We start from the raw sequence: 15514 nt of genomic DNA on the forward strand, positions 1-15514 counted from the left end.
CGCCTCCTGCCCTTTCTCTCTCCTGCAGCCACCGCTTAGTTCTTATTATATTTTTTCTTATATATTTTTCCCCCAGCTTCTCCTGCTCCTGTTATTTTTTTTCTTTTAATTTTTTTTTAAAACTCACTGCACTCCAATGCCTCAGGCCGGGGATGGGGGTGGGGGCAGGCATCTGCCAGGCCAGGCCCCTACCCACAGGGCTTCCAGGGCTGCTGGCTCTGAGCAGAGCCCCACTCTGCCTCCACATCCCCCAGCGCAATCAGCTTCCCCCAGGGTCTGCCCTCGTGGGTACCTATCTCCCCCTGCTGCTCAAGAAACACCCGTGAAGCACCCCCCTCTGACGGGCTCAGGGCCCTAGCCAGGCCTTCCTCCCCTCCCCCCTACCTGGCCCAGCTCACTCCCAGAGCCATTTGGCTGATGGTCAGAACTGTCCGTCAAGGGGGCTCTGAGCCCCTGGGGACCCAGATGGGAGGAGGGAAGGGGAGAGGTCAAGGGTCAAGGCACGTCCCCTTTGCTCGGCTCTTTCCCCTCCCCCTTCTTAACAAAGGGAACAGCAGCCCCGACGCTGGGGGTGGGGGGCAGTGGGTACTCAAGGAAGCAGGGAGGAGAGGGGTTGTAGGGATGGCCAAGGGCAGGAGGTGGGGGTGGGGCCCGCCTGCCCCTCCTCTGCCCTCCCTCGGGTCAAGGCTAAGGTGATTCCTCAACCTCTGGGAGGCTGGGCTGGGAGGAGAGGAGGATCTGGACAGACAAAGAACCGGAGCCCCGGGGAGTTGGGGGTTGGGGGAACACCTGGGACCCCGGCAAGCCCAGCTGAGGGAGGGGCAGCAGGCACCCCTCTGGCCCTGGCCTCACCCTCCGGATGGCCCTGCCTCCCATCTGCATCAGTCCCTGTGGATCCCAGAGCTGCACAAACTTTTGAGCTTGGCCTGGGTGGGAAGGGGGTAGAAGGGAAACTGAGGCTCAGAGAAGGGAGACAGTCAGGGCCGGAATCAGCCCCAGGGTTCCCAGCCTGGTCCAGGGGCCTCCCTTTTCCTCCCGTCCTACCGAGGGAGCCGTCCTCACTTCCCCACCCAGGTCAGGGGGAGCTTAGATGGGGCAGGGGGTAGACGGTTCTACGGAGAGGGAAGAGGAGGCCGAGGAGCGGGGACGCTGGGTTTCCTGTCTCAGACACGGGGTCAGGGGAACAGGAGGAAGGAATTTAAGTGCGCTCTGTGTCTAGCACTGGCCTGGCACTGCTTCAAGCTGGAACTTCAAGCTGCAAAGGGCAGGGAGCGGATGTGGGCCGTGCCTCTGAGCGGCAGGCCAGCGATGGCCTGGGAAGAGGGCAGGGTGTTCAGAGAGGTCCTCTCACTTGCCCACGGTCACACGGCAAAGGAGGAGGATTCGTACTGAAGTCTGTCCCGGACTGAACACAGCACTGCCTCAAGGCCTCACACCTGCCCAGCCGGACTGTGGTGGGCAGAGGGGACCGAGGCAGTGAACAGCTGTGAGCCCCCACCCACGCCCACAATGGATGAAGAACCGCCAGAAACAAAAAGAAACGGGCAAATCTGTGTTTAAAATCTTTCACGAAAGCGGCTCTCAGGGAGAGGGCCGCAGCCAAAAGGAAGAGGGGGAGGGTACAGTGATGGGCCTCTTTTTTGGGGGGTGGGCCTGCTGGTGTATGCCCCCACAGCCTGCCAAGGAGGCCCAGATGGGCCAAGGACTATAGGGGTCCCGCTGCCCTCCCCCAAACCTCCCCTCCCCTCACTCCTTCTCTTTCTCGGCTGGCTATCGACCGGGGCTGTGACATGGTGGATCAATACGGCAGGGATATAAAGCCGGCTGGCTGCCTGCCTGCCTCTGCGTCTCTCTCTCCGCTTGCCTTGCTTCCCTTTCCCGGAGCCGCACCCAGGCCCCCCACCCCCAGGTACCCCTCACTCATGCCTCTGAGGGGCCAGGGTCCACCCTCATCACCACCCCCTACAGCTGGAGAGCGTAGGGAAGCTGAGAGCTTGGACAGCCAGGAAGGGGGTGAGTATGGGAGTGGGCAGGGAATAGATGGGGATGGGGGTCACCGTGGCAGGGAACGGGGCTGGGAGAAATTGAGGGACATCCCCCCGGGGCCAAAGCAGGGAGCCCCTCAGTTGGGAGCAGCTCAGGGAGGTGGGGCCCTTTGAAGGTATGAGAGCGATGGATCTCTGGGGGTGGGCAGTGGGTACCTGGGGGCTGGGAGACCTTGTCCTGAGCCCCTGGGCAGGGGCAGGCCTGGCGGGGTGTCGGTGTGAGTTAGGGTGAGTGAATGCCAGGAACAGGGGGCCGCCCCCAGGCAGCCCATTGCCCACCCACAAGCCCCTGACTGCCCCATCCTGGGAGCTCCGTGGGCACAGCCGCCTTGGCCTCCCCCCAGAGCCTGGCCTGCACGTGTGGGGGTGAGAGGACAGGAGGTTCCGGGGAAAGGGCTGGGCTGTGCCCTGTGTGCAGGGTGTGCGTGTGCCCTGTGTGCTGGGTGGCGCGTGCCCTTGAGTCTCGGCTGTGGGACTCGCAGACTCTGTGTCCCCGCACGGCTCAGGGACTGTCATGTCTCTGCGACCAGCAGCCTGTGGGTGTGTCCCGGGAACTTGGCGGCTCTGTGTGCACCTCCAGGAGTGGATCCCCCACTCTGGTTGCCCCCAAATGTCTGAATGTGCACCGAGCTCTGTCTGTCCCGGGAGCTTCTCAGTGACCCCTGTCCCAGGTAGCGAGGCGGCTGCGCGTTCCTGTGTTCCAGGAAACCGGCGTGTGCGTGTGCTCACCCCCACCGGGTGTGTCTGTGAGTGTCTGGGGGGGGGACGTGGCGTGAGAGCCCGTGTGTCCGTGTGTGCGGATCCCGTGCCTGTGTCGGGGGGTGGCTGTAGGTGCGGCCGTCTCTGCACAATCAGAGACCTTTCCCTTTACGAGTGTCAGGTCTGTGTGCTCTCTGTGTGTCTACGTGACTCCCGTGTTTGTGTGACGATGGCCCTGTGTGTCCCCACGAGTGGACTGGAGGCCCTGGGTGTGTTTCCATGCGTGTCATGGGGACTCGGTGCACAGGATGGTGTTTTGGGGTGTCTCTCAGTGGGGGAGGACTTGAGACTAGCCCATTTTATTGCTGTATCGCCTCCAAATCCCAATGCGAGGGCCTGCTTGCCTCTTCCATTCCCGGCCTGAGGCCCAGACCCCCCCCAGGATGGGCCAGGGCCCCTCCCCCAGCCCCGCACGGCGGGACCTCTGCTCCTCAGCATCCCCTGCTTTGGCAGACGCCACCTCAACTCCACTCAGCGACCTCCGTCCCTCCCCACCCCCCCCCCCCCCCCCCCCAACCCAGACAAAAGCAATTACTCCTGAGGTAGGATGTGAGTGTGGGTGTTAGAATCAGAAAAAAGGGGGGAAGGGAGGGGGAGCGAGAGAGACACACACAGAGGCAGGGATGGACGCCAGAGACGCGGAGAGACAAGGGATGAGGTAGAGACCCGCAGAGAGTATGAGAGAGAGACGGAGAGACAGAAGATGAAAGCGATGAGAAGAGACAGATACAGGAGGCAAAGGCAGAGAAAAAAAGCAGAGGAGGGACAAATGAGAGGACCAGATGGAGAGACAGAGAAGCAGAGACTGAGAGACAGAAAGAGATACAGGGGGAGCGCGAACACAACAGAGCAAAAACCCAGTGATGGAGCCACGCAGAGAAGGCGAAGATAAAGAGAGAACGGGGGCCAGAGGCAGGGAGAACGGGATAAGAGAGGGGGAGGCCGCGGGGGAGAGAGGCAGGGAGAGGGCAGATAGGGAGAAACAGGAGCGATACACAGAGAGGAACTGAAAGACGGAGTGAAGAATGAACGAGGTCGAGACGGAGAGATGAAAGGTAGAGAGACAGGGAGAGGAGACAGGAAAGTGAGAGACAGCTGGTGAGAGGGGCCTTGAAGGACATGCAGCCAGAGGAGGAAAGTCTCAGAGAGCAAAGCAAGAGAGGGCTGGAGGGAGACCGAGTCCACAGCGATCTCTCTCTCTCTCTCTCTCTCTCTCTCTCTCTCACACACAATATCAACAGGACAAACGCACATGCACACACATACACATACACACACACAAACACGCACACGCACAGCTTTCTTCCCACCCACCCCCAGGCCAGAAGCCAAGGGTGCCCAAGCCCTTTCCACATCCTCTGGGTCCCTGTGAGATGCGACCAGGGGTGGGGTGTGGGGAGGGGACCAGATGGACTGACAGGGGCGTCTTGGGCAGCAGCAGACTGGGCTCAGGATCACAAGGGCGGGTGGGAGCAGTGCATCCCTCCTACCACACTCCTGACCCTCTCCCTCCTCACACAGATGCGTGCTAGGAGCCTTGGTCAAGTTCCTTACAGTCTGCCCAGCACAGTGGCCCGCTGAGGGTGGGGCCCCAGACACCAGGCACAGCATGTCCTTCCCGGCCCACAGGCCCACCTCCCTTGTCCTGCTCTTTCTCGTTGCCCGATCACCCTAAGCCTCGTGGCTTTCATCTGCCCACCGCTCGCCCCTCGCTGCACACTCCCACGGCGCTCTGCTTCCTTCTAACCGTCTCCGAGTCTCCGGCTCTGCTTGCCCGGCTGACTTTTTGCGGCCCCCATGTCTCTTTGTCTGCGTGGCTCAGTTGCCCCTTCTCTCCGGGAATTTCTCTGTGTCTCTCTGAGTCTCTCGCTCCCGCTCTCTTCTCTGCTGTATTTCTAGGCTCCCCTTTCTCAGGTGCCCCACGAGGAGGGCAGATGGCCATGCACGAACCTCAGGAGCCATCCTGGAAGGGGGGGCAACTCCTTTCTTGCTTTTCCCTCAAGAGCCATGTTTTCCTCCTCTCTTCCTCGCCCCCTCCACCCCCACCAGGTCCACATCTCTGTGCGGCTCTCTCTGGAGGCAGAACGCTAGACTGGACCCATACACACCCTACATGCACGACTGGTAACAGATCCAAGCTCAGAGGAAAAGGAGGCAGCTAAGGTGGAAGGGAGAGGCCAAGACACGGATGAAGACCAAGCAGAGGAGAAGAGAAGAGGACGGCGTGGAGCCCCAGGGGGAGGGAACGCAGAGGAAGGAAGCCAGAGGCGGAGACATGGCGGCCAGCAGGGCAGGGAGCCTGACAGCCTGCCGGGCCGAGGCCAAGGCCCAGAGAGTGGGTGCATTATGCCTGGGGTCACAGGTCAGAGTCAGTGGCCTGCCCTCCGCCTACCAGTGCCCTCGACGTGCCAGGAGGGTGGGCACTTCAGCCCGCAGTTACTCTGGGACTGTCACCGATCTCAGGGACCCATCGGGCCCCGAAGCGCCAAGAGACACGAGCCACTGTTCCCTCCTCCACGGCTGCGACACCCCACCCTGTGGCTGACAGCCACTCTCCGTGGCGGGTGGGTGTCAGCTGTCTGCACCCACCCAGAAACGGCAAAGGCAGCCAAAGGGATCGGCGATCCCTTGTCACCTCCCAGCACTCTCAACGGCAACAGCCCTTGCATCCGACCCCAGTGAGCAGCACGCTGCCTGCAGCCTGGCCAACGTGCCTGTGGCCGCACGGCCCTGCCAGCAGCCCAGCAGCCTCACCCTGTGGACCGCCCACAGCCACAGCTCACCAGGCACATCCAGGAGCCACCCCACACTGAAGCTCTTGCCTGGCCCACCCCACCCCCCAAGCCACGTCTGTAACAGCACTCACCCCATTCTTGTAGCCAAAGCCAAGCCCCAAGCATCCTGAGGGTGGCTAAGGGCCTGGGGGATCGGCAAGGCCCTGACCCCGCCTGCTGGCTCCTTGCTTCTTGACTGCAGAACACCTGTACTGCCTTGCAGGCCCCCCAGATGTCCCTCCTCCCTGCGCAGTCACCTCACCGGACCCAGCAATGGAAGCCTGTCACCCACAGCTAAGGTCCCGCTGCCGGGGCATTCCAGAGCCCCCTTGCACTGTGTGTGGGCACCCTGGGCACGCCCTGGGGCTTGTGTCTGAGTCACCTGTGACCCCAAGAAGGATGGAAGGACAGAAGAAAGGGCGATTCAAGGTGGGGGCAGAGCCCGGCTCCTGCCCAGCACTGGCCGGGCCTTGGGTGCCGGCCATGGGAACTCCACGCCACACCAGCATCCGCGGTCCCGCTCACTCCGTGGCTTCTCCTAACCCTTCAGGAGCTCCCTTACTACCTCCTCCTCCCAAAGAATGCGAGGCCGCAGGGCGGGCGGGTCACGGCCCAGGCCCCCCTGCCCAGGGCCTGCAGACCTGCCAGTTCGAAGCCGGAGCCGGAGCCGTAGCACTGTGCCTGTCTCCCCACCAGCCCGGGGGACCCTCAGAAGTCACCCAGGTTGCCTCTCCTCTGCGTCGCCAGACTGAGGCAACCTCAGGACACCTCAGGAGATGCTGGCTGAAGGAATAAATGAGCGGATATGGTTTGTGTGTCTGTGTGTTCACTTATTCACTCAACGAATACCATGAGGCTGTGGGAGACACTACACACGTGACGTGTGATCAGATATGGAAACGGTGCTTGGAAGCAGGAGCAGGCAGGGCAGGCCAGCGGGGTGGGGGGTGGGGGACCCTGAGGTGGCGGTCTGAGGGAGGTGGAGGAAGAAACCCAACCAAGAGGGAGAGAGGGTCTGGCGGGCTAGGATGAAAGCAGAGGGAGTGAAGGGGGGCACGTGGCTCCAAGGCCGGCCGGCACCTCCAGGGCTGGAGGGGTCTCGCTCATTCTGGGGTTCCAGGCTCCAGCTCCCACCGGGGCTGGAGGAGGCCTCCATCCCCACCCTCCGAGTGTGGTTATAAAGGAAAGGTGATGAGGTGGGGCCATGCTTGTTTGTAACAAAATTACAGACCTAAAAGGGTGTGGCCTCCTTCAAACATCTGCCTAGGCCAGCCGTGGGCAAACTATGGCCCGCGGTTTGAAATGAATAAAACTAAAAAAAAAAAAAGACCATACCCTTTTATGTAATGATGTTTACTTTGAATTTATATTAGTTCACACAAACACTCCATCCATGCTTTTGTTCCGGCCCTCCGGGCCAGTTTAAGAACCCATCGTGGCCCTCGAGTCAAAAAGTTTGCCCACCCCTACTCTAATATATACATATTCAGTTTGTATACACACTAAGTCTTTCCATAAGTCAAGAAAAAAAAGGAAGTGCAAGCAAAACAAGTGTAGGTTCCATATTAGAGAAGATTTATTCAGTATAAAATTTCCCATTAATGAGGAGAAGTAAAAGATAATTATCTAGGAAATTCTCATTTAGGGGTAGTGAGAATAAAGTTACTGTGATTATAATCAACAGAGGATATAAAATAATCTCTCCCAGGCCGAAAAGGCTGAATTAATGTGGGGTCCAATTTGAATAAGATGAGGTATGAGACAAGGAGGCAATTTATCTGCTTTCAAGAAAAATAAAATAAAATGTGAGGCCATTCTATACCTGGAAAGGAATGTTTTAGTGCTGAAATAGCTAAAAATCTCATCCTTCACTCTTAAAATGTTTCCTAATATTTATTCCAAATAATATTGTTACTTACTCCTACAATTGTTAAAATCATTAAATAAAAAAAATTTTAAACTAGAGGCCGAGTGCACGAAATTCGTGCATGGGGAGGGTCACCTCACTCTCTCTCCTCGCTCTCTCTCCCCCTTCCTCCCTCTTTCTTCCTCTCCTTCTAAAGTCAATAAAAATATATCCTTGAGTGAGGATTTTTTTTAAAAACTGCTCCCAGAGCACAAAGATTGGCATCTAGAAAGGATCCCCACACCAGGGTGTGTTTTGCTGAGGTGGAAGGATAAGAGGTTGAAGTTCAGGCAGACCCTAGTTCCGACTCTGCCTCTGCCACTTACTTGCTGTAACCTTAGGCCGGCTGCCTCCCTGCTCTGTGCCTCAGTTTCCCTTTCTTGTAACAGGTGACTACCATCCACTTCAAGGGCTGCAGTGAAGGCTAATGCAGGGCCCAGAACAGGCCCTGGCACTTAGGTGGCCCCCAACAACCAACCATTTCCTCAGTAGGACGTAGCTCTCAGGCACGTTACCAAGCCTGTCACCCGTATGTCTATGAAAACTGGGATACTTAACGAACATCGGTTTGAACCCAAAGAATGAAAATCATGGATCTGATTGTTACCTCCACCAGCTCTGAAGCATAGTCACTTTTAAACTCCTCTGTTATTTTACCAGTGGTCGGCAAACTCATCAGTCAACAGAGCCAAATATCAACAGGACAACGATTGAAATTTCTTTTGAGGGCCAAATTTTTTAAACTTAAACTATATAGGTAGGTACATTATTATTAACTTAATTAGGGTACTCCTAAGGCTTAGGAAGAGCCACACTCAAGGGGCCAAAGAGCCGCATGTGGCTCGCGAGCCGCAGTTTGCCGACCACGGCTTTAGGCCAACGTTCGGGCATTCTGCAAACCTCTCGCCCTCAAACAAATGCTGCTACCTGGGAGCTCCTTGACCCTCTTTCAAGGTCAAGAGCATCGGAGCACGTGAGTTCCTGGGAAAGCTACAGTCTGGCTTCCTGGAGAAAGCAGGCAACCTGTACCCAGACCACTACTTTCCTTTCCAGTTAGAAGGGGGTTCACGGGTGAGTTTCAGGGCCTGCGAGCCTCCTGAGGTTGGAGCACACAGTCGTGTGGAAGTAGAGGTGCGTTTTCCTGGGAGAAAGTCTGTACTAAAACTAGAAATCTATGGGCCAAAGGCTGCCTGAAACATGTGGTTTGGACCACACGTGGATTTTTGAAATTTTGTGTTAGTTGCCAACATTTAAAAATTGGGAGATTTCACATAAATGTCTGGATTTCTGGCTTCTTTGGGAAAATCGGAAAATCAGGCAAGTGGGACACCTAGCCCCCTTGCCTCTCTGCAGGGACATCAGTACACGTGACAAGCAGCCCCCATGCACGTTCCAGTCTACAGCTCCTACCACGTCAGGGTGCAAACCTGGGGCTACAGTTTTATCTGCTTCTTAGAGGGAGTCTGTGACCCCTTGTGCAGCAAGGGCGCCTGGGCAGGAGGCCTGTGAGGGCAGCCAGAGGACTCCCCAGGGGTCCTGAGGCCTGTGCTAAGCTGCTCCGGTTGGAATAGGGGTGGCAGCATGGCAGTCCCACCCCAGAGGCCCGGGCCCCACTCCTGAAGCTCCTTGCCGGCCTCCCAAGCTGAGTGGAACCAACACCAGCGCAGCTGTCCAGAGCCCCTGCTTCCCGAGGGGCACCTGCCTCTGCCTGGGGGGCCTCGGCGGTCTCCAGGGGGGTCTCAGCACCCTCACCTGTTCGGGGAGCTTCCAGCTCTATCTCGAGCTTCCGCTTCGGAGCTACCTGCTTTCAGGAAGTAGCTTCTCACCCCCACATCCTGGGGGTGGCTGCTGATACTACCCTCCTTTGGCAGATGGGGAAACTGAGGCTCACACAGCTGGCCTGGTGCCATTCAACTCTAGGCTGGAACTGGAGCGGCCTCACTAGCCTTCTGTCCTCGGGGCAGCGGAGAAGGTGGCTTCTGTCATTATTCCCTTTAATAGACGAGGAAATGGAAGCTCTGATGGTCCCCAGTCACTTGCAGTTAGGAAGGGACAAAAGGGGGGCTCAGACACAGGTGTGCCTTACCCCACGCTGTGATCTGAGCCACCAGGTCACCCCCTCTCTACCCTACTGAGCCCCAACACTCAGCAGAAACCCCCACGGCCACCAACACCCAGAACCACTGGTTCGGCCAGGAAGTTGCAAGACACACAGAGGATGAAAGTACAAATTAGTCAGACAAACCTCGTGGAGGGCAGGGCAGAGACAGGCAGCACCCCCTGGGCGGGGCGGGGACAAGAATGAGAAAGCAGGGGTTTCTGAGAGGAAAGGGACCCAGAGCAGACCTCTGGGGCCACCGCCCTTACCTCTTGGGTAGACGCAGCGAAACTAATACATTCAGGCCACCAACCCGGTCCAGTTGAGAACCTGGGGAGAAAGGAGAAGGTGGTCAGCATCCTGGGGGATCCGTGAGGCATCTCCACCTCGAGCAGATGAGGCGCCCAGTGGAGGGACCCTCCTCCTGTCGCACCATCAGAGTCACAAGTTGGTGAATGTGGAGTCAGGTCCTCACAGCCCCTTGCTGCCGCCATGTCATGTCCAGGCTCTGACCTCCGTGTTCCCATTTCATCAGTGGGCACATGGCCTCCTGCCCTGGCGAACCATGTTTTCCCACCCGACGGGTCTGTCTTGCAGCTTTAGCCAAGGCAAAGGGCCCAGCGAGGGAGGATATTCAATATGCACATGACGGATGACTGAGCGGGTGGATGGACAGATAGAGGAGTTGATTCATTAACAAGCTATGTAGCTCAGAGGAAGGCTGGGAGGATCAAATGAGAAGGAAATCTAAAGGGTTACTCATTCTTAGGTGCCTAAATGCTGAAAATAAAAGCCAAGCTGATGCTTCTGACGTGTGTGTCGGCTCATTCATTTACTCATCTGGTTAATGTGAAAACACTGAGGCTTGTCTGAGCCGGGCTCAGGACCAAGTGTGGGGGGTCCTGTGATGGATCAGACAAGACTTTTGCCCTGTCTCCCAGGGGCCCGTGGGCAGGGGGATGGCGTAGGGAGGCTATGCCAACACTCGGGTAGGCAGAGGGCTCGGCGGGAATCGCAGGGGAGGGCAGGGAAAACCTAGGGAGGACGCAGGCCCGAGCCAAGCCCGGCAGACAAATCCACTCCAGTCAGCCAGGGGGTGGGTGGGAAGGATGAGGCTGGAGAGACATCAGGGGCTGCACCCGGCAGAGCCTGGTCCGAGCAGCTGGGGTAGGAACACAGTCTGGTTTGTCTTTAGAAAGGTCTCGCCGTGCTCTGTGTAGAAGATAAAGAGGATGGAGGGGTGGACAGGATGTGGGGAGAGCTGTCCCCACAAAGTGTCGGTGGCCCTCTCCGCAGCCCGCAGGAAGGCAGTGACAGCCGTATCCTCCCCACTTTGCAGAGGCAGCAGGTGAGGCTACGAGGAGACCTGACTTCTCTCTCGAGGACGAGGACGCTGCACCCCTGGGTGTGGGGCGGAGCTGGCTGGAGAGGCCAGCTGAGTGCCTCCCCTGACACCTGTGTCCTGCCTCGTGGGAACACCGTCTTCTTGGGAAAGCCCTGGAGCCTGCACAGAGACCACCCCGCCCTGCTTGCTCTGGGCGTTCAGAGAAGGGGCAGGGACCATGGCACAGGGACAGACTGCCCAGAGGACACATTCCCACCAGGCGAGTGCTAACGAGGGGACAGGGAGCACCGCCGGAAGCCGTGACTCAGAGGGAGAGCCCTGCTGGCGAGGTCCCCAGCCAGGACTCTGGCATCTCTGTGTCCCTGCGGTGCACTCCCCGGAGGGAAGTCAGGGGGGACAGCGCATCAGCCATGGCCCTTGACGCTGGGCAGACCACTTTTCCATCTCGTGGCACATCTGGCAGCACAGATGAGGCTCGGGTCCAACCAATGACACAAAGAAGGAGTGGAGACAGGACTGGAGCTCAGGAGGAGAAAGGAGAAAGAGCAAAAGACGGACTGAGACAGTGAAGAGACAGACAGACAGGCGAACCAATGGATGGACAGAAAGATGAGTAGATAGACAAGAAAGAGAAGAGATGGGGAGACACAGACGGACAAAGAGGAGGCGTGGAGGGACCCACAGGCAGGAGGCCAGAGAGAAGCCCAAATGGGAGAGAACCCAGCGGGGTAACAGGGACGAGGTGTCCGCCCAGCTCCCCCCCACCATGCCCCTCTCTCTACCTGGGCCTCCATCTGCAGGGGTGGGAGGGGCCCGGGACCCCTGGTTCCTGGGGGGAGGGAGGAGCTGGGGTTCTCCCCCGTGAGGGGCTGCCCCCCACCCCTCCCCGGAGCTAATCAGCGGCTGTCATCTCCACGGTGAGGTCTTGGTTAAGGAGATTTAGGGCCGGGATCAATAGGAAATTTAAAAATCGATGCAGCGCGCAGGGCAAAATCGATGGCGTTTAATCGCCTTGCCGATTCCCAGTCAAAACAATTAGCCGCGCCGAGTGTTGAACACGGTGGCGACACGGCATTAACCGTCAATATTGGTGTAAGTGATGGCGGGCGGCAGGGAATCCCTGGGCCTCGGAGGGCAGGAGTCAGACACGCCTTAGGGATGGGGTCTTTCCCGGGGCAGCGCCCATGCTGGGGCTCCTCCCTCCAGCTGGGACCCCCGCTGTCTCTTCAGGCAGCACCCCCACACACACATCTGCCTCCGGTTCTCCTCGCCCCGTCTCGTCTCCTGGCCCGGCCCCCGTATGCCTCTGACAGACCCTGCTCCCAAGTAGAGGCAGCCCTGCGGGAGCTGGCCCAGTGCCTGAGAGGACAGGAGGTGGGAGTGGGGGCTGTTTAGAAGATGCTGTCTCCCCATTTCACAGATGGGGACTCTGAGGGACAGACTGGGGAAGCAGCTGGCCCACAGTGGCCCACACAGGAAGGGGAGGGGCCTGGCCTTGAGCCCCAGTTTCTCTAACTCCGAATCTGCGTTCCTTTCAGCTGTACCACAGAGAAGGGGACGATTCTCCGAGTATTCACTGGAGCAAGAAAGAAAGCTCAGGCTTTGGGCCTGGTCCCTCAGCTCTCCTCGCAGCTGCTACAATGGTTTGCTGTGTCCTGGGGTCTGTCTGCTACTTGCCTGCCAGGCTGTGGGCTTGTGGAGAGTGGGTTGGGGGTTCCCAGCATCAATCAGCACAGATATGGCCCCACGCTGGGGCCTGTGACAGGCCTGAGGGTGACAGTGCCCCCTGGCCCCACAGACACAGGCTGCCCACAGACACCTCCACGGAGGGACAAACGGACGGAGTGGCTGCCCCCACAACCAGTCCAGCAGAGTAGCCCTTAGTGAGAATGGCCAACGCATCCTGAGCAATGGGTGTGGGTAGTGGCTCTGCAGGTGTGATCTCACAGAATCCTCACAGCCGGCTGGTGAATATCATTCCCAAGATACAGATGAGGAAATGGAGGCTCAGAGAGGTGAAGTCACTTGCCCAAGGTCACACAGCCAAGAGAGGCAGAGCCATCTGACTGGACTCTGAGGGGCATGGGATGCAGAACAAGCAAGACCTAATGACGTCAAGGAAGAGAGAGGGATGCAAGTGGAGGGGGTGCGGGAACATGGCACCTAGACAGAGGACCAGGAGGAGCCCCCACAGAGCTGGGGGGTGCGGGCAGGGTGAGCAAGGCAGGGGCAAAACTGGAGGTGGCACCCTGGGCTCCTGACCTGGCAGGACCAGGCTGGGAGGTGATGAGGACAAGGCTGGCTCTCCCCTTCTCTGAACTTGCTGAAGGCTCCGGGTTCTGGGGTGCTGAGGGGGGCAGGCGGAGGCTTCCAAGGCCACCTGCTCCCCGCGCGGAAGAGCAAGGCTGGGTGTGTGCAGGGGAGGAGGCCCATGAGATGCGCCAGAGATTGATCTGACAAGGTCCTAATCAAATGGTCAATATCCCTGACCTGACCACTTAACCTATTGATAAGCTGGCAAGGAAGGAGCAGGCGGTGAGTGGGCTCAGGGAGGGAGGGTGACGGGGCTGGGGGAGCCTGAAGGGCGGTGCTCAGGCCGCAGCCTGCCTGGGGCTGGGGGCCTGGAAGAGGGTGGTCTCCTCCTCAAGCGCCAGCCCTCCCACCCCCGTGACTGATCAGGTGTCTTCTGTCTGGGGGCTTCTACCCAAGCCCCTCCCTGCACCCGGGGCCCCTCTGCCCCTCCCTGAGTGAGGCTGGGAGCCGTCGCCAACACCCTCTCCACCCCTAGGTCCCCTTGGATGGTGCCTTAGCTTTTCACACAGATGAGGGACTTCTGGGGGCCTCAGTGTCCTCATCTGCTAACTGGGGATACTTGTAACAGGGAGCAGCCTCGGGGTCCCATGACAGGGGTCTGGTACGATAAGTGATGGTGCAGCAGCCGCATAAAGGAGGGCTGCAAAGGTGCAGAAAATATGCTCAAAACACATTCATTGACAAGGGAGTGATGTTCCTAATCCATTGTTAGGAAGGAAAAAAAGGCAGGACATAAACTGGCATATGGCATATGATCCCATTTTTATGAAACACACACACACACACACACACACACACACACACTTTTTTTCCCCAAAGGAAAGACATTTAAAGCAGAAGTCAGAATTCTGAGTTTGGCCCCGGGCACCTGAATTTTAATTCACTCTTTGGGTAAATTCGCAGGCATACTGCCGTGTGAGAAAAAGCTATCTAGAAGGCCAACCATCAAGAAGTTAATTTTTGTTGCATTTAACTGGTTTGCCACGGTAGGTTTTATCTTCATCTCCTCCGAATATCTGCGTGTGTTTTTTTTTTTGCAATGAGAAAATATCACACTGGTTAACCTTTGTTTGTAATTACAAAAAGTGGGGCTAAGTAACCCCGCGGCGGCAGGACTGTGGCGAGGCGCCCGGTGGGTGCACAGTGCGTGGTGTTTCTCTGTCCCCCGTCCCGTTCCCAGCCAGGCCTGTCCCGTGCCCCGTGTCCAAGCCCAGCGGCCGGGGATGTGCGTGGATCTGAAGTGCTGAGCGGAGAAAGGCTGCTCCTCTGGCGTCTCCTCCATTGGAATGGGCAGGGTAGGACCAGGCCAAATTCTCTGCCCTGTCCCCTCTTCAGGAAACTCGCTGAGGGTCCCAGACAGGAGCAACAGCTGGAGGGAAAGCCACACCCCAGAGGGAGGGAAAGGACTTTCTCGAAGTCACACTGGTTGGGACCGAGCTGGGCCCCACGCCGGGGCTCCTGGCTCCTATTTCATGCCATCCCACTGCCGGGAAGGGAGAAACTGCGAGAGCAAGGCTGCGTGCAGGCCAGAGGACGCATGAGAAAACTCGCTTCTGTGGCGGTCAAAACGCCATGCTGCGCCCACCTCGCTGTGTGACCCTGGGCAAGTCACTTGTCCTCTCTGAGCCTCAGTTCGCTCAAACGTGACATGGAGATAATAGCGCCTGCCTCACGGTGCTGGTGTGAGGAGTCAATAGGACCATGGTGATGACAAACTGAGCAGGAGGCCTGACACAGAAAGGGCGAGTGACGGAAAGGATATCAAGTTTATCAGCCACAAATGCTGTATGTGAGTAGGATGGGAGCGGGGCAGGAGGGAGCCCAGTGGGAGGGGAAAGGAGAAGGTACATCCTGGCAATCTGTCTTGAGGTGAGCAAATGCAAGGAAACATCTGGCTAAATGTGTTCCTTTGTTCTTTCATTCATTCATTCAGTCAGTCAGGCAGTCAGTCAGTAAGCATTTCCTGAGGTCAGTTCTAGGCTAGGCCCTGTGCATGCCCTACAATTCAGATATGAAGGATGAAGGTCTCCACTGGGTTAGGAAAGGGGGATTCGGCCGCTGGGGCTGGGCTCTCACCTGAAAGTTCTGCCTCAGGGACCTCCACACTCTCCGCGGGGGCCGCTGCTGACGGGCTGAGCACAGCACAGGCCCCGCTGGCCGGTGCGGTCCCGGGCACGCGTGTGTACAGCACACATTGAAACAGTAAGCTCTGTGCAGACGGACTATGTCCCCTTTGTGACTCAGCACCTGCGCCCCAGGCCTGACACTGTGGGG

The 15514-nt window shown here is 58.1% G+C and overlaps 1 protein-coding gene across 1 annotated transcript in view; it reads right to left on the bottom strand.

Moving 5' to 3' along the window:
* POU2F2 (POU class 2 homeobox 2) overlaps positions 1 to 10193 on the bottom strand; it is a 59854-nt gene extending 49661 nt beyond the window's left edge. Inside the window, exon 1 of the mRNA XM_014531450.1 lies at positions 9852 to 10193. The gene's annotated coding sequence lies outside the window, so the exon portion shown is untranslated. The remainder of the gene's footprint in view (positions 1 to 9851) is intronic.
* Positions 10194 to 15514: the final 5321 nt, after the last annotated feature.

The sequence above is a fragment of the Myotis brandtii genome, unplaced genomic scaffold (genome assembly GCF_000412655.1).
Source record: "Myotis brandtii unplaced genomic scaffold, ASM41265v1 scaffold803, whole genome shotgun sequence".
NCBI lineage: Eukaryota > Metazoa > Chordata > Mammalia > Chiroptera > Vespertilionidae > Myotis > Myotis brandtii.